The following is a 27,984-nucleotide window of genomic DNA, read 5'->3' as shown; positions in this document are numbered from 1 at the left end:
CTGGCACTCGCCAAAGAACGAACCCTCCTCCTCCCTGGACGCAATTTACGGCGAGTCTCATGGTGCATTTTTGTTTTTAGTTCTCCCTAAAAGCATTTTCTGGCTGCTCTAGAAACAGAAATGATGAGCCCCAAGTCCACCCACAATGGAATTGGGTCCATGAAACTTTGAGAGTGCAACGTATGTTGCTACTTGGTTTATTGTTGCTCCAACGCTTTGCCTGTTGTCTCCTTCCTGTGCCTTTTCCTTTCTGATCGCACCCACCCACCCCGCTCCAGAAGAAAACAAGATTCCTGAAATCTGGAAAGGAAACAGAGGGTGTGCTAATGACTCAGTAGGAGGCACTCTCTCCTCTGAGTCAATCCTATTCCAGAAGGAGCTACATAGCATTTGAAGGGTGCTGTGCAGCTGCAGGTGCTGCCTTTCCTGTGCACCGTATAATTAAGGCCTTTTGGGTTACTATAGATACCTTAGTCTTTTTTGCAGTAGTAAGTGTGCCTAGCAAAGCTCAAACTGGTGTAATTATCTGGCGTTTTCGTCCTTGATGACTCAAAGGGCCACACTCTTCTTATTCACTTTCTATCCTAAACTCTGGTGGAAGGGTGCTAGGGTGTCATCTTAAATAGTTTTCTTGGGATGACTTTAATGCAGCAGTTCAGTTAAATATTGTCTGGATGAGCATCATGTGACCTTACAGTCTCATGTGCAATTCTAGCTATAAGCCATGTTTGATGACCACCAGAAATACCTGAAAGTGGCCTTACATTGAGCAGACTGGAGGGGAGGGCATGTGAGTTGGTGTACATCATAAAGTTGGCATTATGCGCATTAAAGAGCTACTTCCTGGCTTTGGGGGCCAATCAAAAAGAACAATCAAGATGCTACAGTTCTGTACATGCTTGCTTGGGAATATGTCCCACATGAAGATGAGACATAACCACTGAGTTAAAGTCAACCTATTGGTGAATTATTATTCCTGGCAGATTTAGCCGTCACAATGCACTTGTGGGAAGAGAGCCACAAAACTGGCAAACTTGCTGTTGCTAGTAGTTGCTTGATCTAGCTAAATAAGTCATTATTTCTTGGTTATAGTTTAACTTGACAGATACTTTCTTCCTTAATTCCTGGTGGTACAGAACAAATGGCACAACTCAATATGGAAGTTCATCTGTCAACATGATGCCAAATTTTGAGGTAAACAGTAAATTGTCAGGTTTTTTTTAAAAAAAGATTTTTGTTTTGTTTTGCTGGAGGGACATATTTGAAAAGGTGTGCTGGTAAAATTAAAAGTAATTTGAAGGCATGTCATGAAATGATCAAGGTGCAACATTGTCTTTTTGTCAGTGTCATTCTTGCACACACAATTATTTTCTTTCACTCCCACCGACCTGCGTCAAACAAAGCATCAGATTCTGAATTTCCTACACGTTGGTACAAACCACTGTGGGGGCAGAATGAAAGGAGGACTGGCTACCTACCACTAAGTAAAATACAACTGCAAAGAGGAAATAAAAAGATACAAATGGATCAAATATAAGGGAATGTTGGTTAAAATATCCCATAAATAATACTTTCAGAGTTAAAATTACTCTGAGAACAGAACTAAGGCGGGGTTTCAATGAAGCATGCAGTCTTGATTGAAATGGCGTAGGGGCGACTTTTTCCACTTCTGTGCGTACAGAAACATCACTGTACTATCTCTCTCACTCTCTGCGTGTATCTATATATTTTAATGTAAAACTACATTGATCATAGTTTTGATTATGAACCTCACTTTTCCCCAAAAGAGCAATGACAGCGATCTTTAATGTAATAATTTATTTTATTTTTTTGCTGAATGCCTTGGGCTCCTTTCCCCTTTCTTTCTTCCCTTCATTCCACCAACTGAAACAGAGACAATTCTTTGTATGTTGAAACGTGCAATTATCATGTATCCAAAAAGGAGGGTGTAATTTTCACATCTGATTACAAGGGAAGAGTGTAAGAGAAGCTGCCTCGGTAAACATACACTTGTTTACAGAGCAATACCCTTGATATTAAAATCTTCAAAAAAACACATGAACCACTGAAGTGGGGTGGGGGGGGCAAGATTGCCATGCGGCAAAGCAAAAACTAAGCATTTCTCTTGGCTTGGCTACAAATGGAAAAGTCAGGTCTTCTGAACTTGAACAGGCCTACTTACTTCAGATGAATGCTAAGAAGATATGCAGCCCAATTTGATTTGCGGTTACTCAGAGTTTAAGTCCCACTGAATTAAATGGAACTACCATGTAAGTGTACATAGAATCATAGCCTTGCAGCACGTTCTTGTTGCACGGTGAGCTAAGGAGTTTATGCTGTGTTTTTTAACCTGCTAATAATTCTAAGTAAGTATGTGAAATGCTTTGGCTACTTAAACACCTATTTGCTCAGTTTAAACTGAAGAACCCAAGTCCTTTTCTGTTAAAATGGTGTGTTTTTCCTGTCACTTATTATTTTTTATTTTTTACTCTTCCCCATCCCCCCTCCCGCCTCATGTCTTCATTTTTGGTGTGTGCTGATTTACCTTTGATAAGATGAGCTTCCGAGTATAAGAAATTATTTTTGTTGTCATGTAGGAAGAGATGCTATCTTGGAAAACACAGTGCAGTTTACAGATTGCTTAGTAAGGAGATCAGAGATAGTGGGAAGAGAGATCGCACAACAGGTAAGGTTAGAAAACATGCCCCGAAGCTGAAAGTGATACAAGCAGCCTTTTAAAATGATATAATAAAAAACAATTGCCGTGGTGCAATTGCGGGCATTTTAGAAAGCACTTTCCAAACTACCTTGTGAGGACCGATACTGGAAATTAAAGCACAGCAACCCCATTCATAAGCAGGAACAAAAAGGAAAATATAGGCAGGCCTGGATTTCTTAGGGAAGGAAAGGGACCTCATGCATTGCATAAACAAAATGATTATTTAATATATGGAAGAATCGATTTTATCTGGGCTTGAAGACTAGTTTAAGCCAAGGAGAGCTTGAAACACTGTTATTATTGGGGCGGGGAATTAAGGGGGAAAGCAATGGTTCCTTTAGACTAGTTGTTCTCTTCAAATGTTCTCTTCTTTGAAAACCTACCTTGTGGTCCACTTTTTCCATAAAACAACGTTCCTGGTTCAGAAATCCGCTTGCCAACAGCGGTTTGATTTGGGATCAAGCTTTTATTGGGCAACCCTGAGAAGAGTAGCCTGGTTATTTAAAAAGAGAAAAGTATTGTCTAATATCCACTTCTAATCACAATTACTGTCCAAGAATTTGTGGTGCCTTCAGAGGTCTATGTGAAATCAGAGGCAGTCTGTACTTTCCAACCTGCAGTTTGTTCTGCATGCTTCCATTGAGCTGTAGCAGAACTGCTGCCATAGCTAGTACCTGTATCACTGAAGACACAAATCTACTGTAATAGCGACTTCGTAGCCCACTTCAGCAGAGTTATGAAAGGGTCTAAGAAGATTGTATGATGGGTATCTGTGCCCATGTACCTCTCTATTTAGTGCAGGTGGTTTTATCCATGCAACTAGTTTTAGTATTCCTGAAAATGCCTTCCTTAAGAAATCCATAATCTTATACAGTGGTACCTCGGGTTACATACGCTTCAGGTTACATACGCTTCAGGTTACAGACTCCGCCAACCCAGAAATAGTGCTTCAGGTTAAGAACTTTGCTTCAGGATGAAAACAGAAATCGTGCTCTGGCGGCGCGGCAGCAGGAGGCCCCATTAGCTAAAGTGGTGCTTCAGGTTAAGAACAGTTTCAGGTTAAGTACGGACTTCCGGAACGAATTAAGTACTTAACCTGAGGTACCACTGTATTAGGGGAAGTCCGTTTTGTGATAGGAGGGCTTCAACAAGTTTCCAGGATTAAAGGTTTTTTTTGTCTTTTCCACATACGCAGAAAACCTGATTTTTATTTACATGAAAAGGACTCGAAAAGCTAAAAATTGTAATACCCCCTTCCCCCTTCTTTATATGTAAACTGGGCAAGCAGGTGAATGACCAACATGTCTCCCTGTGTGATGTGCAGTTTGGTCCTTAGTTTATAGGAGAAAGGCAGACTCAAGCTCTTAACACAGCAGCCTGTTTCTCTAACTGTGTGGCACTATCATTAGTTAGGCATTGGTGTCTTCACAGTTGAAACACTAGTAGAACTAACTCATATAAATATGGGCTGACTGTCAAATAAAATGGGCCATAACCCTTAAATGAAATTCTGTACATTATTATGTATGTCAGTGGAAGAAGTCACTGCATAGTATATGGTGCATTGGTGTTAGGATTGTGTGGGTGTATTTGGTGTCTAGTGCAATTCTCTCCCCCCTCCCCCGCATAGCCTCAACGTATTTAAAACAACGAATTAATATATCTTCAGAACCCCAATCAATGCTGAGAATGCACTTTCATTTTTCACTGAGTTGTTAGAGTACATTTGCTTATATTTTGCACTATTTTAATTTAACCATATTGATCAAAATAAGCACTCAATACAACCTTAGGCACCTAAGCCTTATTAAAATTAGTCAACTTGAAGCAAGTGACCTGAGGAAGAAAATTGCTCAGGGATTTTATATGCAGAGAACCCAACTTACATAAATACCTGTTAATGAAATAAATCTCTTAAGTGAATACGTTTTCTTTAGACTGAACTTGAACACACAGGAAATGCCCGTGAGGCCCTTTAGGTGACAAGCTCATGTGTGAATATGCAAGTTTTAAAAGTCCATTTTTATCACTAATCACAAGCCTGCTTTGTGTTTTCCCTCCTGTTATTAGAATTAAGAAAGACTGCACCTGTTACTGTTGTGAGATCCTCTGTTGCTAAACTGTTGAAACTGCACATACAATTATATCCAGTTGCATATCATATAATTTGTCTATATAATATACTGAGGGAATAGTACAATGGTTCTTCTGGTAACTCGCCCACTCATTTTGTCCCTGTGCAAATTAGTTAGGCCGCACTCCTAGCACTTGCATAAGAGAAACGGGGTGGGGGGGCAGAGAGAGATAAATAACATAAAATCCAAGCTTTCCCCCCCTCCAAACTAGTTTATGCTCTAACAAATAATATGTTTTCCTGCTACAAAAGTTGCCACATTTCTTCAGCCGGGTTGAGAGGCATAATTAAAACACAAGCTCTCAGGGCTGGCTTTAACAGTGATTTGCAATACACCCCTTTTGACACATTCTAGTTCAAAAATATTGTTTTCAGAAACATTGCTGTTTCTTGAAGGGGGGGTTGCTGAAGTGATGCTACACAGCATTTTAAACTGATTAATCCTGTCTTTCCTCAGAGGACTTGACCTGCGATGATGTTTTATTTTAGTCGAAATGGGACGAGGTGGAGGAGATACAGGATGTAGCCAAGGATAGACGTCTTACTGCAATACCTTTTAATGAACTGAGCCAAAAATGAACGGTATGATCTTTAGAGATTTCCTCCAACCTGTTTATCAGAGACTGCCTATAGAGATATCTGTGTACTTATATTCTCTCACCCCACCGCCTTGCTCTGCCTCCTTCTCCAGCCTTGTAAAGGATATTAACTCATTGCCTAAACAAAATCCCAAATGTGAGTCAGGTCTTGTGGCAGTAGCAACTGCTATGGTATTGCTGTCCAGAATTCACCCCAGTAAAACACCAATGTTATGCTTGCTCTTTTAGAATTCACGAGAAACACACGCATCCACTGAATCTCCAACTCCAACTTTATTTCATTTATAAATTACGAGAACGATGCGATTATATATTATTAATTTCTGCTGTTCTCCAACTCGGCTGCAGCAGTGAGCTGCGGATGTTGGAACGGTGTAATTATGTTCTAGTAGGGCAGCCATCCGTTTCCTTTCAAAAATTTACAGGATTCTTAATCATGCTGCTCATTTGGGTGCGCAATAGCGAGGATAGCGAAACACAAACATGGCACGTTCGTTTACACAGGAACACCTGCTTAGCGTGATAGCAGATGTCAGTCAGCAAGAGGAACACAAAAGGGAAAAAAAATACCAACAACAGCAAACTCAGAACCATTTTCAAACCAGCGCGGTGAAATCTCCCCAGCAAGAATATAAATGGCTAGGCATTCATTTTACAAATGAAGGAAGCCAGGGCGCCAATGTGTTGGAAAGTCTCACTTGACTCACTTGAAGACTGAGTTGATTGCAAGACACTCATTTGGAATGTGCAAAATAGCTTGCACCAAATCTATGCTTTGGGGTTTGGAAACCCATCATTTGGGGTTCAATACTAGACATGTATTAGAAGAAGCAAGCATATAGCGCATAGGGCATAGAGATGTATAGCTACATGTATGGTGGTACAACATGCATCACCATTGCTTTATAAGTATGAACAACTGGTGGTATATACTTTCCGAACTTTATATGCAAGTAGATATCGGGCGTAGGGCTGGGACTTTGCTTCAGTTCAAAGTTGAAATAATTTTTTGAAATATATTTTATAAAAGCCAAAATGAAATTACCAGCTGGGAAGAATGGGAGTGTCACGTTTTAAAGTTCTGTGCTTCTATTTTTATGTGGCAACAGGTTGCTTTGTGAAGTGCAGCTCCCCCACCCCCGTATTTAGGACTTAGGGTGCATTATTTTTGCAGCTGGGTATTGATATACTCTCTGAACACAATTTGCAGTTAACTATTTTTCCTAAGGATTGTTAGAATTCAGAGTGAGTCAACTTACGTAGGTCTGTGCATTAAAGACTCCCTAAGTATGCATTGACTTGATACCCAGTAATGGCTTCTAAGGAGCCGTTATGTAGTATCGTGTCAATGATCCATGCATTGAGGACTCCCTAAGTACGCATTGACACGATAGACCGTAACAGCTCTGAAGAAGCCGTTACGGTCTATCATGACAATGATCTGCAGATATTGGCAGCGCCTCTTGCTCTTTCATAAAGATTGTAAAAGTCTCTGAAGAAGCTGTTACGATCATGCTGCAAGACTCATCAATCAGATCAATGACAGAGTTTTGCTCTTCCATTTATCTTTGCAGTGCTGTGTTTTCTTTTTAAGATTGTAGTACCACAGAGGTCAACATACTTAAACATAGCACCTGCCGATGGAGTGGTTTTAGATGTCTGCAGATATGTAGAGTAGAGCAGAAATCTACTATTCTTACAATAGAGTCCTATGCATGTTTTATTGGGAGTGAGTTTATATGGCTGGATTTGCACTGTGGCTTAAGCCAAGACCAGCCTTTGTATTTCAGACTAAACTTTTAACACAGAGGATAATATTCATGAGTGTCTTCAGGTGACAATTTCAGCTGTCAATATGCCAGATTAGAAGATCCACATTTCTTGTTCAATACAAGTCCAGATGAGTTGGTACTCTTATTTCTCAACCTGCTTATGCAGAATATTGTAAAGGTTTTATTAAACAAAATATCTATGAAATTGAAGAAAAAGAATTGCTATTGAAAGGTTTGCCTCCTATGAGAAAGTGTATTGCTTTCCCTTCTTCATGCCTGAGTATAAAACGACAATGTAAACCTTGCAGATATTGCAATTATATTGTTGTATGGGACAATATACAAGATATATACACAAGATCAAGATGAACTTTAGAGGCCTTTCCTCTGAATTTCTTGGCATTTTATGGGTTTGTAACAGAATTGCAGCATTATTTTGATTCCGCACCCCAACACAAACACAAACACACTGTGTGTTTCACATTATATATAAATGTTTGTGTTTGACGAAATGTCATCCTTGTTTTCTGAGCTGCTACAGATTCCTATGAAAACATTATGAGTCTCGCCTTTTTGTGGCATCTTTGGCTGATGAAGATGAGAGGAAATGGGTTGGAATATTCTTTTGGGAAAGAAAGCTCTCAGAATGAAGTTGGACTTTATACATGTTCTAGGACTATAAAAGAATAATTAGATACTCTGCAAGATGTTAGCTTCTGAGAAAATTTAGATGCTTTATGTACAATTTGAGGGCATAGTTTTTAATTAATTCTTCAGCAGTGGCATAGCTATCCTACGTGGCACCTTTATTTTACATACTATTTATGATGCATTATCTTTTGCTCTGTTTATCGACATTGCACAGCCTGCCAACTGTCAAAATAGCTCTTTCCCCAATTTAGAATCAAAAGTGAAACACCCTTCAGTAAGCTATGGCCAAGGAGGGAAAGGAAACCTGAAAGAACTGTGTGCAGAATCATGAACGTCTTGAGATGTCAAGAATGGGACTGTGAGCTGGAATTTGCCATTGGAATTCTGGATAGGATGTGTAGGACAAAGGTCATAGGTCGGTAGTAGAGCGCACGTGTTACATGCAAAATATTCAGGTTCAATCAGTGGCATCTCTAGGTAGGCCTACCGAGGACTCCTGCCTGAAACTGTGGAGAGCTGCTTCCACTCAGTGTCAACAATACTGAGCTAAATGCATCAACAATCTGATTTGGTTTAAAGCCACTTCTTGTGTTTCCCAAGAGGAAAGGGGACCATTCTGAACACAAATAACTGGGGCCCAAGGGAAAAAAGGATGAAATATGGAGAAAAACGTCCAGCTAAACAACTAACATTGTGTTACTCATTTCATACTAAGTGGATTCCGGAAATGCATGACAAGACAGTGACGAGGTGGTGCTGTGGTGGTAAAATGGGTTCTGCAAAAAACAAAGCAGTCATTATCATCCACTGTTTGCTTGCCATCATCCTACGCATTGCAAACCAATCCTTTCGTGGGCTAGGCCAATTAAACTACTGAGGTGGAAGTTTCCAAAAGCAGTAGCACACTTGTTTCTAAGGAAGCAACTTCAGAAGTCAAGAAGTACCTGAGATAAGAACTTCCAGAAAGTACCTCTAGTTGTGATTTACCTTCGCTGATCCCCCCCCCAGCACTGCCCTTTAGATGCTTAGGGAGGCGGGGTCTAATTTTCAAAAGGCTATAAAACATTAACGGATACTAGGCAAACCCAAAGAATTATAAAGTACGCATACTTGGAATTAAGTCCTACTGAGTTCAACAGGCCTTATTCCCAAGTCAAAGTATGTAGGATTGCAGCCAAATTAATTTGTCTCTATAGGAATAGTCCATAATAACATGGTAAGAAACAACAAAACAGAATTGAGCAGAAACACAGAACATTTTCCATAATTACTAATATGTAATTTGAATCAAGAATCTTTAGTGGCATTAATGACATTTTCTCTTTCCAGGGTAAAACATTCAGTAGGTTGTATGCAACTGTGTGATGGAAGAGGCTTCCATCAGCAGAAGGGAGAAAGCCATTCCCCAATTCCCTTGGGGTACCTTTGGGAACAGGTAGAGAACTGCAGAGGAAGTAGAATCACCCTAAATTTCCTTCATTGGTGTTCTCAGCTTTGGACACCTCTGCTGGATCAAAAATCCTTCAGAGAACTTCCAGGAACTCAGAGAAGTTCCATCCAGCCCACTCATGTCTACTTTGACCTGCAACAATTCTCCAGGGTCTCTGTCTTTCACATCACACGCTACCTGATTCTTGTGTTACTTTTTTCATTGTTGTTCATTATTATGTTGTGTATTTTTGTGGTTTTATACTGTAAACCGCCCTGTGATCCTCGGATAGTGGGCGGTCTATAGATTTAATAAATAAATAATATACACATAATTGAAGCATGGAGCTTCCGTGTGCAATGAACATGATCCAACGCAAAGAGGAGTGATCACTTCCACCACTTTTAAGTTGTTTCATGATCTACCTGAAGGTTGTATATTTAACACAGAGCACAGCACAATGCTCAACAGGTTCCAGTATGTGCCTATGTTCCTTGACTCAACTTTACAAAGGAGTGGAGAAATTAATGGATGTATGGGCCTATCGTTTGCTTTTTTCTGTTTTGCTTAATAGCTGCACCTCTAATACCTGGTAATTAATACTTCTAATTACCAGATGTTGGGAGGGGAGGGGTCAAAGAATAAAGGTTGGTCTCCTCCTCCTTCACAGGGACAACTGGGAAACAGCTGCTAGAGTTATGTTGCAGGACTATTTCCATCTTTGGATTCATCAAAGCAACTCTTATTTATGTTAAATATGCTATAAGCAGAACCCTGATAGGAGTCAGAGTCCGACAAGTGTCCATGTCCTACTGAAATGTGGTGAAATGATCTGAGGTGAATCTGCTTTCAGATCCTACACATGTCAAGCAGAAATGATGGGACTCTCTGAGACGCTTCTCTGCCAGTCAGAGAATACTGGCTAGATGGACAAATAAGAGCTTGTTATAAGGCAGCTTCCGATGGTCCTATTCTCATGAATAGAGGAACATAAAGGAATGAAAATACTCATCGTGGCTTTACAACATCAAATTTCAGAGTGATGTAAGTGGAACTCATGTGCGTGTGTCTCTTGAAAAGTATATGCCAGGGCCGGGATTTTAAAGGTGGAATTGATGTCAGGAAATTTCCATAAGTCTGTGCTTTGTCCTGGATGTTAGACAAGGGAATCACATTTTTGGATGTTTTTGTAAAACAAAAACAAAAACCTCAACAACTTCCAGGTTTCACTTTAAAAAGCTCAACTTTTGGGGTGCCCTGGTCCTCAGCTGGGCATTGAGAGCATCGAGGTCAAGATATACCCCAAATCTTGAGCTAACACTGAGCCTCAGCACATTCAACCCCAACCCATTTTAATCCACTCTTGAGTACTTAAAAGTCATGCTCTGTGATCTGAATGTATCTATCCCTTCCTACCATGCTAGGAAGACTTTGGGACTCTCTAGGATTCAGTTCTTGGAATACTGGAGGGTTAGGTGTGAGGGGGAGAGAGAGAAGGGACCTGGCACCCTTATCCCCCTCTATTATTCCTTCTATTATTCCCTATAACTGAACGTATGAGTATGGCTACTCAGTAGCAAGTGGTAGGTTCAATAGAGGACCGATCAATACAGCCCAAATTTGAGCAGCAGCAGCAGCAGCACACACGTGACTCTTGCCCTAGTTCAATAGTCCTGTACATCATCACCACATTCTTTGCTCTTACGACATCATCGGTTCTGTGGCTGAGCCAGAGCCCTGGTAAGCACAGGCACAAATTAAACATTGCTCTTGGCTGCTGCTGGTTTCTACAGGAGTTGCGCAGCAAGCTAAGCAGGCCACAGCCAGATGGGAACTACACCTAGATTCACCTTCCTCTCCATGCAGCAGCTGCCTGTCTCAAAGAGATCTCAGTTGTCTACATCTCAACACTCCCCACGACATATAAATGTGCCTTGTTTCCAAAGAAAGAAACAGTACCTTCAGATAACCAAAGGTCACTTAAGTTGAGACAGAGCTTTGAATCATTCCGAATGCCCAGCTACAGATGCCTTTTAAAACAAGGGCAAACACCAGATATTGTTTAGATTTGGCTTCGGCCAGTACTGACAGAGAATGCCTAATCTGTGATCTGTCAGGTATCTGATGCTGTGTAACTGAATCTAACAGCCAGGGATAAAATCTTGGCTTTTAAAGTACAGGTATAGATTTCTCACAGCTTCTGAAATGTTTTCAATATTTGGCCTAGGAAGAGTTCTTATCTTCCTTTGTGGTGAGTTGCAAGCATTGCAGTATCAAGGAAGTTTACCAATCTTACAAGAGACCTAAGGTTGCAATCCTGGCTCCTTTGTAAATGTGCACCCGCTTCAGAAACACATCTTTTGTTTCCAAAAGAAAAAACGACGAAATTACTGTGTTCTCTCTCCCCCTCCTCTCCTCTTTTCTCTCCCGACAATGCAGAAGCAATCCTTGAATAGGTGCAAAATCTCTGAGAAAAGTACATTTTCCAAATATTCTAAGCCTTTTAAAAAGAAGTACACAATGCAGGAAGACGCAGCTGCAATTTTGAGGGGGGGGGGAGCGGGGAGGCCACTGTTCCTTTAATGCCCAGCTGGTCCTGAGATGTAATAAAATTGACATATTGATTCCTTTGAATTTACAAATGCCTGTTTCATAAACTCCATCTCCAAAGCCTAGGCATCTTTAGAGCACTGTCATTTCTCCCCCTTCCAAATGGATCAATTATGTGCCCACGTAATCCTGTTACCTGTGAAATCCATGCATACTTCTCCCATTTGCTGCAGTTCCCAGGCGGACAAACTTGCATTATGTACGCATAAACAAACAGAGTATTTCCCTGATATTAGGGATTGTTTTCAAAGTGAAAAGCAATCTCTCGGGTCCTTTGCTCAAAAAAAGAAAGAAATCAAAACAAAACAATGTGTATAGCTTCTCTCTTCCCCTGCCCCCTGCTTTCAAGTAACCTCACTGCACTATATGATATAATAATTGCTCCATGCAAGAAATCATTCATTGCAAACCAATTTGGTGACTTTAAATACTGGAGCAAGGCATCACCTTGGTTTGTCTGAGGATTTATTATTTTCAACTTTCGAATGCAATGTTTTAATTTCTATAGCAACGGTAGATTATAATCACCATATCTTCCGGTGCGTCAAAGTCATTATAAAGTTTTCTGCATGATCTGAATAGCTGGAAAGTGACTAGATTTGGAAAAGTCTTTTAAAAAGAAAAAGAGAAACATTTCTAAATAGCATGGCTAGGCCTATTTGTTGACTCTTCGGTAAATGCCCTACAATCCATTAAAAGGACAGAACCATGTATATGCCAAATGCAAGCATGTAACGTTTCCTTTGACATATATGCAAAAATAATCCGAACTAGAAACATGTTGTATCCTGGACAGATACGCATGCATTATCATGTTTGTCTAGGTTGGCAAGTAAGCATTTACAGAGTTTTCACTCCACGCATAAAACAGAGAAACCACCCTGCCCATTTCTTTTTTTTAAAAAATCACCATATGGGATTGTGGCTTCCTCCTTATATTTTCTTATAAATTCTGATAAAGTGCTATGTATGTACAGAGGCTGGATTCCTCCTCCCCCCCCTTCAAAATAATAATAATAAAAATACCGTGCTGCTTCTGATTTGCTCCACTTCAGTGGACAACCAGCAGTTCAGTTACACTACACTTGCACCGTACAATTTGTCTCTAAAAGGTTTCCAAAATTATGAAACATCTTAACTGCCGCATGACCTGTGAGACAGCTTGCTTCAGTTTGAGGTGCACACATACATACAGAGAGGACAGTGCTTTAAGAATAAAAAGCAAAGAGCTAAGAAGAAGAAGAAGGGTGGGTGGGAAAGCCAGCTAGAAAAAGAAAAGGATGTTTGAAGCAGAGAGCCCTGTGTGTACCAGTGGCCCTAGCGCACCAGTGCCATTGTTCAGAAGTGGGTTTAAAGATAAATGGCTGCATGTTAACCAGATTTGACATGCTGTACAAAAGCAGCCACCTTTGGTCCCATGACACAGCCAAAGAGAAAACACAACAAGCAATCCTGGCAAAGATGTCTGACATGAATAAAAGCACCACAATTTGTCACATAGTTGTTACAAAATGTTTGAGGCTTTGGGGCTTGCCATAGGAAGGCAAAGATAACGCAGCGGGCAAAATGATGAGGCTGCAGGGAACTCTGAGGGCAGGAGGGAGCTTGTAAGATTTGCATGGATCTTACAGGCCGAGGTTCCTCGTTCCACCAAAAAGAAAAAAGAAAGGAAAGGAAAACGGGTGCACCCGAAATGCCTTTTTAAGATTGCCATCCGATGGACACTTACGTGGGAGTATATTCCATTGGACACGTGGGAGCTTACTTCTGAGTAAATGTGCATCGGATTGCCGTATAACTCCAAAGGGAATCCAAAGTCTCTAATCCTATGCATACTTGCTTGGGAGTAATTGCCATTGTACGCAGTGGGGTTTACTTTTGAGTAAACATGTATAGAGTTGGACTGCATGGCTTACATCCTAAGTACATTTACCTGAGGGAAACCCACCTCCCATTGAAGTCAGCAGGAATTTCTTTCAACGAAGCATTGTTAGAATTGAACTGCAAGAAATATATTTTCTTGTTTTTAAGAATATAGATTTCTCTCTCGCTACCTCCCTCTCTCTCTCTCTCTCTCCATCAACTTCCTGGGAAAAGAGTCCAAAAGTACTGAGGAGTAACTGGTATTTGTTCCAGCGCCCTTCCCCCTAAGAAACACGTGTCTGTAGCCCACATGGGCCTATGCAGAAAAGCACTCAAAGTGGGCCAAAAAAGCCCACCTCATAACAATTCATGCCTTAAGTGCTCTGTAACAGCTCATGCTTGAAGATCTTTTTAATAAATAAAAAAAGCACCATTACTTCAGTAGAAATGGGTTCCACTCATTCAGTAACATTGGGCAGTGGGGAAAGGGGGAGAAAATAAATGTGTTATACGTACATAATAGGACATATTCCTACAGAAATTTGGAATATTGGATATAACTAAACTATGTTGGGATCAGCAGATTCAGAAACAAATCCGATTTGCTATTTTAGAAAAGTACACAGAAAATTAGTAATTGACCTCACAATTGGAGAGCCAGATTTCTGCACCACAAATCCCACATTCTAAACTTTTGTTTTCAAGCCCTGACTACTTGGTTTTGCTACCACAAAACAGAATTAGAGCAGAAAACTATTGTGTGTGTGTTTTGTTTTGTTTTAATCATATGTTGCCACATTTTAATCTATTGGTGGTACTGCATGCTCCTGATTGATAAATTTTAACATTCTAGTACTGTCATTTTATAAATCATATTGATAAATCATTTAGCTTAGGTGATGAACAACATTCTCCCCCACCCCCCCACCCCACTTTGGCAGCCTCTGAAGTTGTAAAAACTGAGAGGCACAAAAGCCAAATGAATAGCATAACCCTTTGTCCTTCTTTTCATAAACCAAGATACCAAAGTCAGCACTTTCTGAAGTTACCATGGGACTCGGTATTATTCTTATCCATGTTAGGTTTTCTCTGTCGACTAACAGCCTTCTCACCTGCTTAGGCTTTATTCAGACTATCTCAAAAAGAAGGAGGAGGCAGAATTAGAACCCAAATCTTCACCCAATGACTTACTTGCCTCTAAGTATTTTTTTTAAACTGTTTTCTGATGTAGCGTGAACTAGACACTGTATAAACAGGCAGGTTAAACAGGCAGTTGTGATGCTTGAAGATTATAAGAAAGGGGGAAATCAATCATCACTTAACTGCCATACTAGAGTCCAGCAAAAAGAGCAAAATCTGCAGTGATTAAGTTATTCAAAGTCCTTTTAGGTGTAGGCTGTCTGACTTGCCTTAAAAGTGCATGAGGGCTTGGAACCTGCTATTGCCTTGATATTCCTCTTTCTGAGCATTCAACTCTCTGAGTTGCAAATAGCCAACAAACAAACAAACAAACAAACAAACAAACAAACGCAGGTGCTAAAATGTATTCATGCATTGCTATAAATGACGCTTTGTTTTAGAGACTGACAAAAATGTGATGATGGTTCCAATTGCATAAAGAGGCATATGGGAGTTTTATTCGATCATTTGTTATGTAGGCCTGGTGTTTCTTAGATCACGGCCAAGGAAGACACGCGTGTGGCTCCGACATCTAAAATGGTTGAGTAAGGAACCAAGCTGCTGCTAGATGGATACATACAAGTTTTACAAATGCACAATACTGGCATAAGCAAAGATATCAACCTGGTTGCTGATTCTTTAACAAGTCATCTACTAAATATTAACAAATGAAAATATTTTAAAGGAAACATCAGCTTGATTGAGACTTCAGAGTGAATTGCATTGACGTTAAAGAAGAAGTCAAACTGATCTGCACTGCACGTTAGCATAGCTTTTAGTTTTCAGTATCTGAATTGTATTATTTAAACTCAGTGCAGGCAATTTAGGCTGGAAGCCCATGCATACCCTTTACTTGGAGTAATGTGTACAGGATTTGGCTGACAGTGTCTTCTTTTTAATTTGGAAGGAGACAGCAAGTCAACACAAGATCATTTAAGCAAATACAGCATCTGAAAACTTTCCCCCCCAGTTTGGATGACTGAGCACTTCCTGATATTTGTGGCCTCTGGGCAAAGGGATCCAGGCATTTTGTATTGTCATTGTCTAATCTGATGCCCCAAACCCAATGCTGTGGCATCATCGCTGCTTTCAGAAAGTGCCAAGCCGACATATTGTGCCATCTATGGCAGCATTTCCTACACCAAAGGAAGAAGATGAAGAATGCATGGATTGATTTTCAAATTACCTCAATATTTTGAAAACATTTTCACCTGCATGCTGAGAATGCTAAGAATGGGAAGGAAGGCAATTGTGCCTTTGCACAGCCTCCACTGCATTCATTTATAAATTACCTCATCACTGACTAAAATTAACACTGATTCTTACAGGCAATTTCTCAATTTCCAATGCTAATTACATTTTTTTTACTTTTAAATTCTGTACCACCTGTTTTGGGCAAGACATCTTAGGCAGCGCGACCGCATTTAATCACAATTTTAATTAACCGCCCTGTAGATGTGAAAAAGAAGCAATTATAATGTAGATGAATGATGATTTTTCTGCATTAAATTGTTTTGTTTCCCTGGTATGTTGATTGTAACACAGCACACAAATACAGTAACTGTACAATTTCTCTTCTCCCCCCCCCCCCGCACCATTGTAATTTAGTAATTGTTTGGGGGGGGAACCAGTTTGAGAATGAGTGACTTCATCTGTTTACAAATTGATTGATACCATTAACTCGCTGATTGCTGTGGCACGTATATTGTATTGCACAGCCTGGCATAAAATATAATTAGACAGGCATAGAGTTTTCAGTACCCTTTTGGAATCAGAAAATCAAGTGTAACTGAAGTCAGCTTTCTGTGAACAAACTGGTATCCATCACTCAGGGATGGTGACACAACAATCAAAAGACAACAGGCATCCCACCATTCCGATACGCCAACACATTTCACCAAATAGTCCACATTTGTGACTTTTGAAAAGCTGAGCTTGGGTGCTAGAGCCTAGTGCATTAAAAAAGATCGTCCAACTATCACAGGAAAATGTGCAGGACATATCACAAACAAGAGATGGAAGGGCGACATTTCTTCCTGACCTTGTTGCAACTGTGAAGACACCCTCTGCTGCAGATTTTGATGCAATGGTATGTGGCTCTTGGACCAAAAGCTTAGGTCTACAACAAGTGGGGATAGAGGAATATACTGTTATTCAGTATATTAAAGGTTATATTGTATATATTAATCCTACAGCATATTTAAAGAGAGTTTGTTGCAGGTATTTTTAAAACCTCTGTACGGTTCATGATAACCAGAGCCCAGATATACCCCCAAGGAATACTGCACGTAGCCTGACAAGCAGAGGGGACGTTATTTTTAATGCCAGAATTCAGGCCAGTAGAAGAACACCTTTGAGAGCATGCAGAGTGCCTTTGCATCGCCCTTAAGTTGCCACAAGTGACCTCCACATACAGAACTTGCAACATGCAGAAAGGCATTCAGGTCAGAGAGCATGGCACCCAGGAAACTAGCTCGAAGTCCCTTTCGCTTCTGAAAAACACACACACACACGCTCTGCCTGGGTTGTTATCTCTTGCTGCACATGAACTAAAGGATAAATTCTCTTTTCAGAGGCTCAGATTGCAGATACGGGCCTTTCAAGTTATATTTCAAAACTTCAAAGGTGTTATCTGTGGGAGGGAAGGGCCCGTTCCTTCCTGTTTCAGCAAGAAAACGTTTGAGAACTTGCCCCATTCCGGCAACACTTAGGCGATTGGACCAAATACCAAACCACTATCCTGCAGTAGGCACACTGAGGGAAATTCTGTTTCATGCTAGCCTTATAAATGCGTATTTGCCCACAGTGCTGAGATGGCTGAAATACTCTATGTGGCCCTTAGTATGATGACTCCTCAGCATTTCAGGTTGGAGGAAGACGTCTCAGGGCTTCCTACACAGGAATCTTCCCCACCCCAGGAGGTAACTGGCTTTCTCGTTCACTGTGGCCAAGACCTGTCAGCCACAAAGCACTTGTGTGCAGCCCAATTCCCAGCCTGCCTTCCACAGTATGAAGAGAGAGAGGAACCTCCACTGCTGCACCCCAGTCAGGATCTGTTCAAGTATTGGCAGCCTGAAAATGATACAGATATAACGGGGCAAAGGTGCTTCTTACAGAATAGGATCCTGTTCCCTCTATTTTCATAATTGGAGTCTTTCCTCCTAGTCTCACAGTATGAGAATACGCTGAATTTGCCGGACCAGATTCCAAGCAGCTTGGGGTTTGGTCAGTTTCAGCCTTAAGGGGAAATGTGGCCTTTGTTTGGGGAAGGAACTGCATGGGCACATGTGTGTGTGTGTGTGTGTGTGTGTGTGTGTGTAAGGTGGTGGAATTTAAAAACTGTGCCAAAAAGTGGATCAGGTACTGGGGTGAGGATGAGCAAGAATGCAACCTGCCATGGACACTTATTCAAGTGATCAGTTATGACAACAGTGCACACAAAATTGGTGTGGAGGTGTTGTCACCCCAGGTCTAGTTTTGGCTTTCTGAAGGTATAATTTGGAACCCTGAACATTCCTACCAGCAACTAAAGTGAAATGCAAACTATTGACTTATGTACTACGGGTGATGACATACCCACAGAACTGCGTCTGAGTCTCCCAGAAGCTATTGGCTGTGCGCAGCCAGAGTCACTTTGCCATTAGCCTCAGTAAGAGCAGGACCAGGTGTGCTGCTGGGTTATTAATAAGGGTCTTACATCTTATTTTCTTCTGGCCTGTCTGTTTTATAAATATTTAAAATAAAGTATTAATAGGACACATTAAATCTAACGCTGGGTTCCTTTTGAAATTTCATAAGCTTCCCATCTCATCCCTACATAAAAAGGCCCCTATTATCTCACAGTTGTGGAGATTAACATGCACATCCTCCATTAACTCTTATGGGACCTAGACACATAAACCTCTTGTGCTTCAAGAGCAGCACAGACTATGTCATATCTTGTGATCCGACTACAGTGAGTAGGTTTTTAAGGACTGGCATTTGAAAAAACTGCGCTCTCTTTCTCTCTCTCTATAAATATACATTGCACTCAAGCTTATTCTCTGCAAATTCTCCCTTACATTTATCACCCAGCTCTCTGTTTGCAGCCCTTGATGTAAATGTGTACTAAGAAAAGTACCATGGAAGGCAAAGCCATTCATTTCAGTTAGTAAAACTGTCATAGTTGAAAGGAGGCAGACTAAGGGCAGGTAGAAAAAAAAATGGGACAGGTTTTTGTCCGGCAGATTCAATTTCAGATGTGGGCTCTCAAATGAACTGTGAGGAGAAGGGATTCTTCCATATTGTTGAGTGTTCTCCCCCCCCCCCCCCGCCCCATCACTCCACCTACTCGCAGCCCTCAAAGTCAAAGAACGGCTCTCTTTTACGGAAGGAGAAATGAGGCAAAATTGCCCGGGATTGAAAGAGATTGGTAGAATCTTTTACAACATCAAACTCAGACACACTGAACTTATTTACACATTATGGTTCCACTCCAGGAAATCTTTATCGCATGGGATATCTCCCCGTAGTTTCCTTTCCCCTTCTGGCACTGAGCAGATGTTACATTTTTGGTGGAGAAACCTAATGCCTTGAGCTTGTCCTTCCTAGCCAACATGGTTTGCACAGCCAAAATATGGCCAAAGCTAATTCGCAGAGCATCCCCACAGCACTCTGTCTTCAGGCACAGCTCTGAGGGGAGTCCTCAGCTTGGAGCAGTACTTCCCAGGCAGATACTGCAGGATGCAAAAACGGTCACCTGAGTGGTTTGCTGCAGGATAACAGCTGGCTTTACCTGCACCTGCCCCGCCACCCTATGCTTGACCCTGCCGGGAGGGGGCAAAACACAAACCAGGCCGCCTGTCCATGCATATGCAGACCCAGACTGGGATAAACTGCTCATAGCCAAAGTGTTCCTTGGGAAACCTATAAAAAGGGTGAACATCTGTGCTCCTGCTGGGATTTGATGCCTCGCCACCAATCTTTCCACCAGCAACTTTTGTCTTTGGCATGAGACGGAAAGAGGGAAATACCTGCTCTCCGACCCCAGTTCATTGCTGTTCCTTGTGTCTTCACACCCTGACCTAAGGAGCATTCCTTCCAGCAAAAAGCAGCTTGCCATGGCTACCTCCTCTGCATAAGTCTGCTTGCTAATCTCCTAGCAAACACTTGCACAAACCTGAAGGAGGCTGGGTGGGGAGGGGGAAGCAGACCTTAAAAATACATTTTAAAAACAACCACCTCTCTTCAGTGCAACAGAATTGCGCCCTGAATTTCACCCCCTACATTCAGTTCCTCTGTTGTCACGAGCTCCCTCTCTATAAAGTTCTGTTTTCCTAATGAGCATTTCCCTCCAAACTATCTTAAATCCTGTTTCATCTTCATTCCTGTTCACCTTCCATCATCTGGCATCTTTATTTCTGGCTGCTGAGCCTCCTGACAGTGCTTACAGGTATTTGCAAAAAGATTCCTTTTATCACAGCAGTACCACGGGGGTGATATGTCATTTGAAAAAGTCCAGCCAGCCAGCCTGCCCCTCTTCTGCACTGAGGGTAACCCGTTCCTTAGGAGCTTATAAGAAAATCCACTGTTGCAATAAATAGCAACTCTCAACGAATGATCAAAGAAAAAAAATAAGCTTTTTTTTCAAAATTAAGGAAATCTCATCTCTCTCCTCTGTCTTCCCACCCACCCCCCACCTGCCCTGTCCCTCCTCCTCCCCCCTTTTTTTAATGGATAACAAACAGCAAAGGAAAGGCTGGCAGCCCTTCTTATCCAAGATACTGAGTTTTCAAGGCTGGCTGTATGGCAATTGGTCGGACCAAAATGGATCTGCCATCCTCAGGAGCGGAAGCCTTCAAACTAAAGTTTGTTCTATATGGGAAAACATATTGTTTGGAATTTAACTTCTAATATCTAGGAATAAACAGAGCATTAAATCAAGCAAAACTGTGACAAGGCCAATATGCACATGGATGATGCTACTGAAGCATCTCCAGTCCTTTGTTCACAGCTTAACAAAACTGTGCCGTCACACTACTTTAGCTCAACAGTGCCTGTCGAATGGGCATCAGCAGATCAGCCAATGCCTGTCACATGTAGGGCTGAAAAACTGTTTGAAAGCAAGGCTTTACTGTAGCAGAAGTCTGGTTAGGGAAAGTGAGGAGGAGGATTTTTTCAAAAAAAAGAAATAAATCAGCGAGCAAAGGCCGAAAAGGGGAAAAACAACAACAAAAATGTGGAACTTATAAACTGTGCATACTTACATTCATAACAGATGCATAATATATACACCTATACCTCATATGAGGAAGGGTTTTCTTTTTGCTACTTCTCCCCCTTTGTGGGGGGGCGGGCGGCAGAAATCATCATGAATGTGACTCTCATATTCTTGCATATTATTTTCAGTTCTTTAAATCAGAATCAGAAGGGATCTTAAAATAGGCTGCAGTGCTTAGAATTAAGTCTCACTTGAAATCAGCGAGACACTTCTTACGAAACGCAGCTAGGATTGCATTGCTCCCAGACTTCATTGGGAGGCCAGTTTCTTTGAAATCTGTGGGTTCGCCACTAAGTAAATGTAAGGAGGATGAGGTTTTCACGAGCACCTCTGCTTCCTACATACATATTTGCTTGGAAATAGATCTCCCTGAATCAACTGAACTTTCTAATCCAGGATAATAGATGGATGTCAGATTTTTGTCAAGGTTTCATCTCCTCTCACAGCCTACTGTTTTAAGAAAATCTATTCTAGGCAATGATGTTTTAAAAAAGGGGTTCAATGAAATTAAGAATTTGCTTTAGTTCTGCTGAAAGGGAAACTTCTGTGGGGCTGTATTTTAGGCTGCCGTCTTGCTTTGAGTACAAGCTTCATCTGAACACTATCAGTCTTATTTCTGAGTAAACATGCATAGGATTGCAGACAGCAAGTCAATATATGTCTTCCCTTGTATCCCATAAAAATGTGTATAGTCTCTCAACAGTTTTATTTTTACCTGTGGTGCAGAATGAGAGTAGGACTAGAATTTGGTACTCATATTCATCCATATGAATAGATAGATAGATGATAGATGATAGAGAGATAGATAGATGATAGATAGATGCACATATGCAGCAACCCTGAATATAGACGGGACTGTCCCTATAACAGTTAGATGGCACTGAAAAGAACCTGCCCCTGTGCAGGATTTCAGCTACAGTCTTGCACAGCAACCCAACCTTTGGTTCTCATTTATTCCTTGGATGCCTACGGTAGGGATCTTCCTTTTCTATTTCACTGCACCCCTCCCCATCTCTCTGCAAAGTTCATAGGAGGTACCACAGGAACTTTCACTGTGATCTAATTAAGGCTGACCACTCCTCTTTAGGCATCCTATCACATTAAGCAAGAAGAGTTTATACACCAGTGAACCAGATCTTAGTATTGCTGCCTGGTCCGAAGAACTTGAGCGGAGACACCTTTGGGTCTCCCAACACAATTCAGGAGCTGCTGCCTGCATTCAGTACTATTAAGACCTAAAAAGGTTTAGAGTTGATGTTTCTCTCTCTGCACACCGCCCCCCCCCCAGCCGCCGCCACCCCTTCCCACTAAAGTTGAAAAGCTTCTCTCTGTGTGTGTCTTTCACTCTGCTGCTGTCAGTTTACTGCCTGCACTTTAGCTGTCTCTTTCCCAGTCGCTACCCTGTCAGTTTCTGGCCTGCCAATTTCAACTTGAAGCTTGACTGGGTTGATTTGATGCAAATACCTCCAGGGAAAACCCTGAAACTGATGAACAGTTATGTCAAGTCGATTTTGCACCATCGGGAAAAGGTAACCTCTGCGAGAGAAAAAAAACAACAAGGTTAAAGAGACAAGGGCTTTTTCACGTGTAATACCACTGCTGCACATCTCGTTCGCTGTTTACCATCCCTCAGAAATTGTAACTGTCAGAATTAGTCCTAATTGCAGATGCGAAAGCTGCCATTATAATAAAAACAGAGGCAGTGCAGGCATTAAATGCAGCAGCCTAATTTGTGAGACTACTGAAAAGGTAGAGTAAATGAATATTTCATTACTTTAATTACCAGGGACTACTCTTTTCTTGCTGTCTTATGATAAGTGTTGCTGTAACTAGCAACAGCAAACATCTACTAAAACATAAAGTGCAATAATAGTACAGCTTGTCAGGATCCCCTGCTTTAAAATACTAGCAAGGAAGGGGGGAAAAAGGAGGTTGTAAGGCGAGGGGAGGGGGGGTAGAATATAATGGTTTATCTGTTTTTTCGAGATTTGCAGGAGCTGGAGATGGAAATTCGTTTAATGTCAAAAACGCACGCACACAAAGAGGCGAGTAAATAGGTTTTAGTCAAAGAAAATAATGGGCTGGAGGAATAAGAGGGAGAAAGAGAGAGGATAGTTAAGATGAGGACACATTTGAAACCCCAGCCCTTAAAAGAAGACTTGGAAGTGAAAAGTAGAAAGCAACTGGGAACCTAAACAGCAACAGCAACCCCGGCCGCCACCACAAACGCACGCCAAAAGCAACAAAGTCGAGTGTTGTGTCGCAACACAACCCCAGTGCAAGAGTTTGTTTGGGCGGCTGGAGATGGGAAGGGAGAGGGGGATGAGAGTTGTTAGGTCTGAAATTATTAGAGCAAGGCAAAAAAAAAAAAAAGTGGGGGGGGGGGAGACTTCCAAAAGTTGACTTCCAAAGCAGACAAAAAGTTCTTTGGGCTGCAAACTCAGGAAGAGTCCTGGAGGCTTCAAGGTAGGCAAGAAGCAAGCTGCTAGTTTCCTTTCAATACTTGTTGGGGGTCGGGGGGGGGGCGTGAGTAGCAATAATTACTCAGGCTTGCCACGCCAGAAATCCCCAGGTGCCTCGGCTGCAAACGTCAATCTCAGGTAGAGAGAAGGGAGTGTGTGTGTGTGTGTGTGTGTGGTGTGCGTGTGTTGGCTCCTAGGGAGAGGGGAGGAGGAGAGGGTGTTGAATAGGAGGAGGGGGCCGAGTTTGCGGGGATGGAGAGATTGCAGAGACTGGCTGAAGCCAGCCTGTCTCTGCATTTATCACTCTGTCCCAGAGGAGGTGTTTGTTCGACATCGCAGCTTGACAGCACAAAAACACTCTGGCCAGCAGCCCTATCAAAGAACCTACTGACACGTATCATTCGTGAGCCCGGGTTTCACAAAGCGGGGGGGGGGGGGCGCTCCAACCACCTCGCACTTTTATCTGCGCGCAAGTGTAAAACTCCGCACGTTTCCCGAAGTGTCCGGGGTCATGTCGGACCTTCAGATTAGCCGCTTTGGCCTCCTTCTCTCCTTGCCTGCGCGCGCGCGCGCACACACACACACACACACACACACACACAAAAGTGGGGGAGCTGCTCCCTTTTTGAAAAAGACCAGATCACCTCCGTCCAGGACGACGTACTTTTGCCACGCTAAAAAACTTCGAAAACTCGCCTGGGTTTATTTGTCTTGGCCGGAGAGACAAAGAATTAAAAGAGCTGAACCAGCCTTATCCAATCCGCGTGGGAAAAGGGGAGGGAAGGGATGGACGGATGGATGGATTGACGATCTGCCTCCGATCTGCAGCAGGAAGGGCGTGGGAAGAGGGGCGGGGCGCGGTGTAGGGTTAGGGTTTGAGAAGCGCCCCGGCCAATCAGAGAAGCTGTTGCCAGGCGATCCCCGCCCCTCATTCTAGATACCTGGGCTGGGCTTCTTTCTCTGCGCCTGCGTAGTTTGAGTGCTATGGTCCCCAACTTTCCTGCAAATTGGGGGCAAAGAGACTCACTTCCCTTTTGGAAAAGCAACTCGAAGGCGCTTGCTTGAAGGCAGATGAGTAAGAGAACCGAGAACCGAGACTCCTCTCTGGGACTGACTTGGCGCCCTAGTTGCACCCCATGGCAAGTTTTCAGGCCTTGGTCTCGAAATGTGCCCTAGTGAGCACACAGAATCCCTTCCCTCTCCACTGAGTAACCACAGGTTCTCCACCACCACATACTGGCGGTTCCCTCACTGCGAGAAGCCAAGTTACAGGGAACCAGGCAGAGGGCCTTCTCGGTAATGGCACCCGTCCTGTGGAACACCCTCCCACCAGATGTCAAAGAGAAAAATAACTACCAAACTTTTAGAAGACATCTAAAGGCAACCCTGTTTAGGGAAGCTTTTAATGTTTAATAGGTTATTGTATTTTAGTGTTTTGTTGGAAGCCGCCCAGAGTGGCGGAGTATAAATAATAAATTATTATTATACTTCTGCATGTTGTGACTGTGCCTGTCAGTGGAGCGTGATCTCAGGGATTCGAGCCTCACGTTGGGCAAAAGTTTCCAGCATTGCAGGGGGTTGGACTAGATGACCCTCGGGGTCCCTTCCAACTCTACAATTCTATTACTTGACTCTAGCCCTGAACCTCCAACTCCCCATTCATCCTTTCTTACCTGCCTCTACTCCAATAGCCTAAACTAGAACTTCTTTTAAACGTACAGTATTCTTAAACCAGGCCTCTGTGCCTCAGTTTCCCTGTCCGTAAAGCATAGGTAGTCTTCATAATTATACTTCCTACCAAACCACTTGTTATGTATATATGATTGAATGCAAGATTACAAATATTACTTGATGTTAGAGATACAGTACAGGTATATCCCACAGCAGATGCCACATCTATATATTACAGCAGAGAAGGCATCTACGCATGCTCTTCTCCACCCCAATCAAATAATACAGGTTGCTAAATTTTCCAGGTGCTCTCAGTTAAGAATGCGGATTAGATGGATCACGCAGACTGTAACCAGGCCTGGCAGTGTGGTTGTCAGGATTCACCCTTTCGGCTACTTTTTAATTACCCTGGTTGCCCGTACATGAAAGCTACTTCAAATTCAGCCTGCTTAAACCCATGCAGTTGCATAGATTTAAACGGGATTCGGATGCAGGCACACCTCCTTGAAAGTGAATTTAATGGACATCAACAGATTTCCCTTGCAACCAAACACAGCTCAAAACTGGGGTGCCAGTCCTCATGCAATCTACAGCCTTCCACTCCATTTCAATTCATGTTTTTGTTTGCTTGTTTTGTGAGCTGAATGGAAAATCAGGTTAACTGCACATCCCTGCACACCCCTAACATGATAACTTAGAAGTAAGCCTCAGTGATTTCAGTGGGACTTACTCTCAGGTAAACGTACAAAGCAGAGATGGGGAAACCTGTGGCCCTGCTGATGTTGCTGGACTGGAATTCCCATCATCCCTAGGCATTGGCTGTGGCTGATGGGAAATGAAGTCCAACCACATCAGGAGGTTCCTCACACCGAGTGTACATAGTTGCAGCCTAAGAGGCAAGTAAAGGTAAAGGGACCCCTGACCGTTAGGTCCAGTCACTGATGACTCTGGGGTTGCAGCGCTCATCTCACTTTACTGGCCAAGGGAGCTGGCGTTTGTTCTCAGACAGCTTCTGGCCAGCATGACTAAGCTGCTTCTGGCAAACCGGAGCAGCGCACGGAAACGCCGTTTACCTTCCCGCCGGAGCGGTACCTATTTATCTACTTGCACTGTGTCCTTTCAAACTGCTAGGTTGGCAGGAGCAGGGACCAAGCAATGGGAGCTCACCCACTTGTGGGCATTCAAACTGCCAACCTTCTGATCAGCAAGCCCTAGGCTCTGTGGTTTAACCCACAGTGAATAACAGGGCTGGCATTTATGCCTTTTTGAAGCACAGGGAGGTTAAGGAGAAGAAGTATCACTACATTTAATCCCCAAAGAGGAAGGGGAAGTTAATGGGAGCCTGAATAATTCGGCTGTCATATGACTGGTCAAGTAAGGCAGAAATCAAAGAAATCTTGCTTGGGTTGTCATCAACACCTGTGGGACTGCCTTCCAGAATAAGGATCCAGCGGGACAAATTCTGCCTGGCCTGGCCTGTTGTTGCAATTGCCAAGGAAGTGCCGGCCAGCATCACCATGTGTCAAGCCAAGCCCGGAGGAAGAGCTAGAGACCCTGCTCTGGAACCCATGAACTAATGGCTCTTGAGTGGAGCCACCTGAAGCCAGCCGAGTCTTTTGCTGAAGCATTTGACGTGGCTGAAATCCACTCACTTGTTAGACGGAACCATCCAGGTCAGAGGCTCTGCAATACAGCATCTACATCTCCTCGTCTTGGTACTGATTCTGTCTCTTGCCTCGCACCTTGCCTGGGGTTCATTCCCACCCAAAATCAAACCCATGGCGCGTGCGACTGGAGGAAGCGGGAGAGAAAATGTGAAGAGGCACAAGTATAGACCGCGGAACAACTACGCACTGCCACGTTTCCAAGTATCACAGCGATGCACCCCTTGCCCAGCTCCCGCGGTGGCAGAAAGGAAAGGCTTTTGCCGGACTGTCCCAGAAAAAAGCGCTCTCTGCCGAGCTCACTTTGGTCTCTTGCCTGATGTGGTGATAATCTATTCCAGTTTATTTCTCCCGTCTCTCCGCGCCCCCACCCCCAGCCGCCCTTTCCTCCAGTGCCCCAATAACAAAGAGTAAAAGAACTTCCAATTCTGTTTTAATTAATTGCTTGCTCGCAACCATACACACCCTATCAACTCTGGTTCGTTAGTGAAGCTGGAAAGTGGAAAGAGTCGAACTAGCCTAACACCCACTGAATAAGAATGTTAAGTGTGCGTTGGTGGGTTAAAAGTGGGGGGGGGGAGAGACCAGCGCACATAGCACAACACTCTCCACATAATAACTGGATATCTAAGAAGACTAAAGGTAGCAATACGCTTGGAAAACTCCAGCGCGCCGAATGCGCTCCTGTTTCAAAGGCGTCCGTATAAACAGGCTTCTTCAAAATCAGTCCCAATTCCAGGACGCTACACGCTGAACTCCTTTCACACACATCCAACACTTGTCACCCTTCGCTGCAAACAGCACAGTATTTGTATAAGTTCTTTTTTCCCCTACCCACAAATACGCTTTTAAATTCGGATCGGAATACGGAGTCACAACGGATTCCCCCACGCCTAGGCAGGTGGCAACATTCTCGCCTCTCTTTCGAGATGCAACTTTTCCACGCTGCCAAGTGAGTCCCAACAACAACAC

General features: G+C 42.6%; 1 protein-coding gene and 1 long non-coding RNA gene across 10 annotated transcripts in view; both read right to left on the bottom strand.

The window, feature by feature from the left end:
* ZEB2 (zinc finger E-box binding homeobox 2) overlaps positions 1-27,984 on the bottom strand; it is a 162,640-nt gene that overhangs the window by 118,315 nt on the left and 16,341 nt on the right. The gene's annotated exons all lie outside the window — the stretch shown is intronic.
* Positions 1-27,984, bottom strand: part of LOC310748019 — a 48,030-nt gene extending 20,046 nt beyond the window's left edge. Inside the window, exon 1 of the long non-coding RNA XR_014541065.1 lies at positions 2-27,984. This is a non-coding gene — a long non-coding RNA (uncharacterized lncRNA). The remainder of the gene's footprint in view (position 1) is intronic.

This window comes from Podarcis filfolensis (genome assembly GCF_964270895.1).
Source record: "Podarcis filfolensis genome assembly, chromosome: 1".
NCBI lineage: Eukaryota > Metazoa > Chordata > Lepidosauria > Squamata > Lacertidae > Podarcis > Podarcis filfolensis.
The sequence above is the reverse complement of the archived record's forward strand: the minus strand, read 5'-3'. Positions and strand labels throughout refer to the sequence as shown.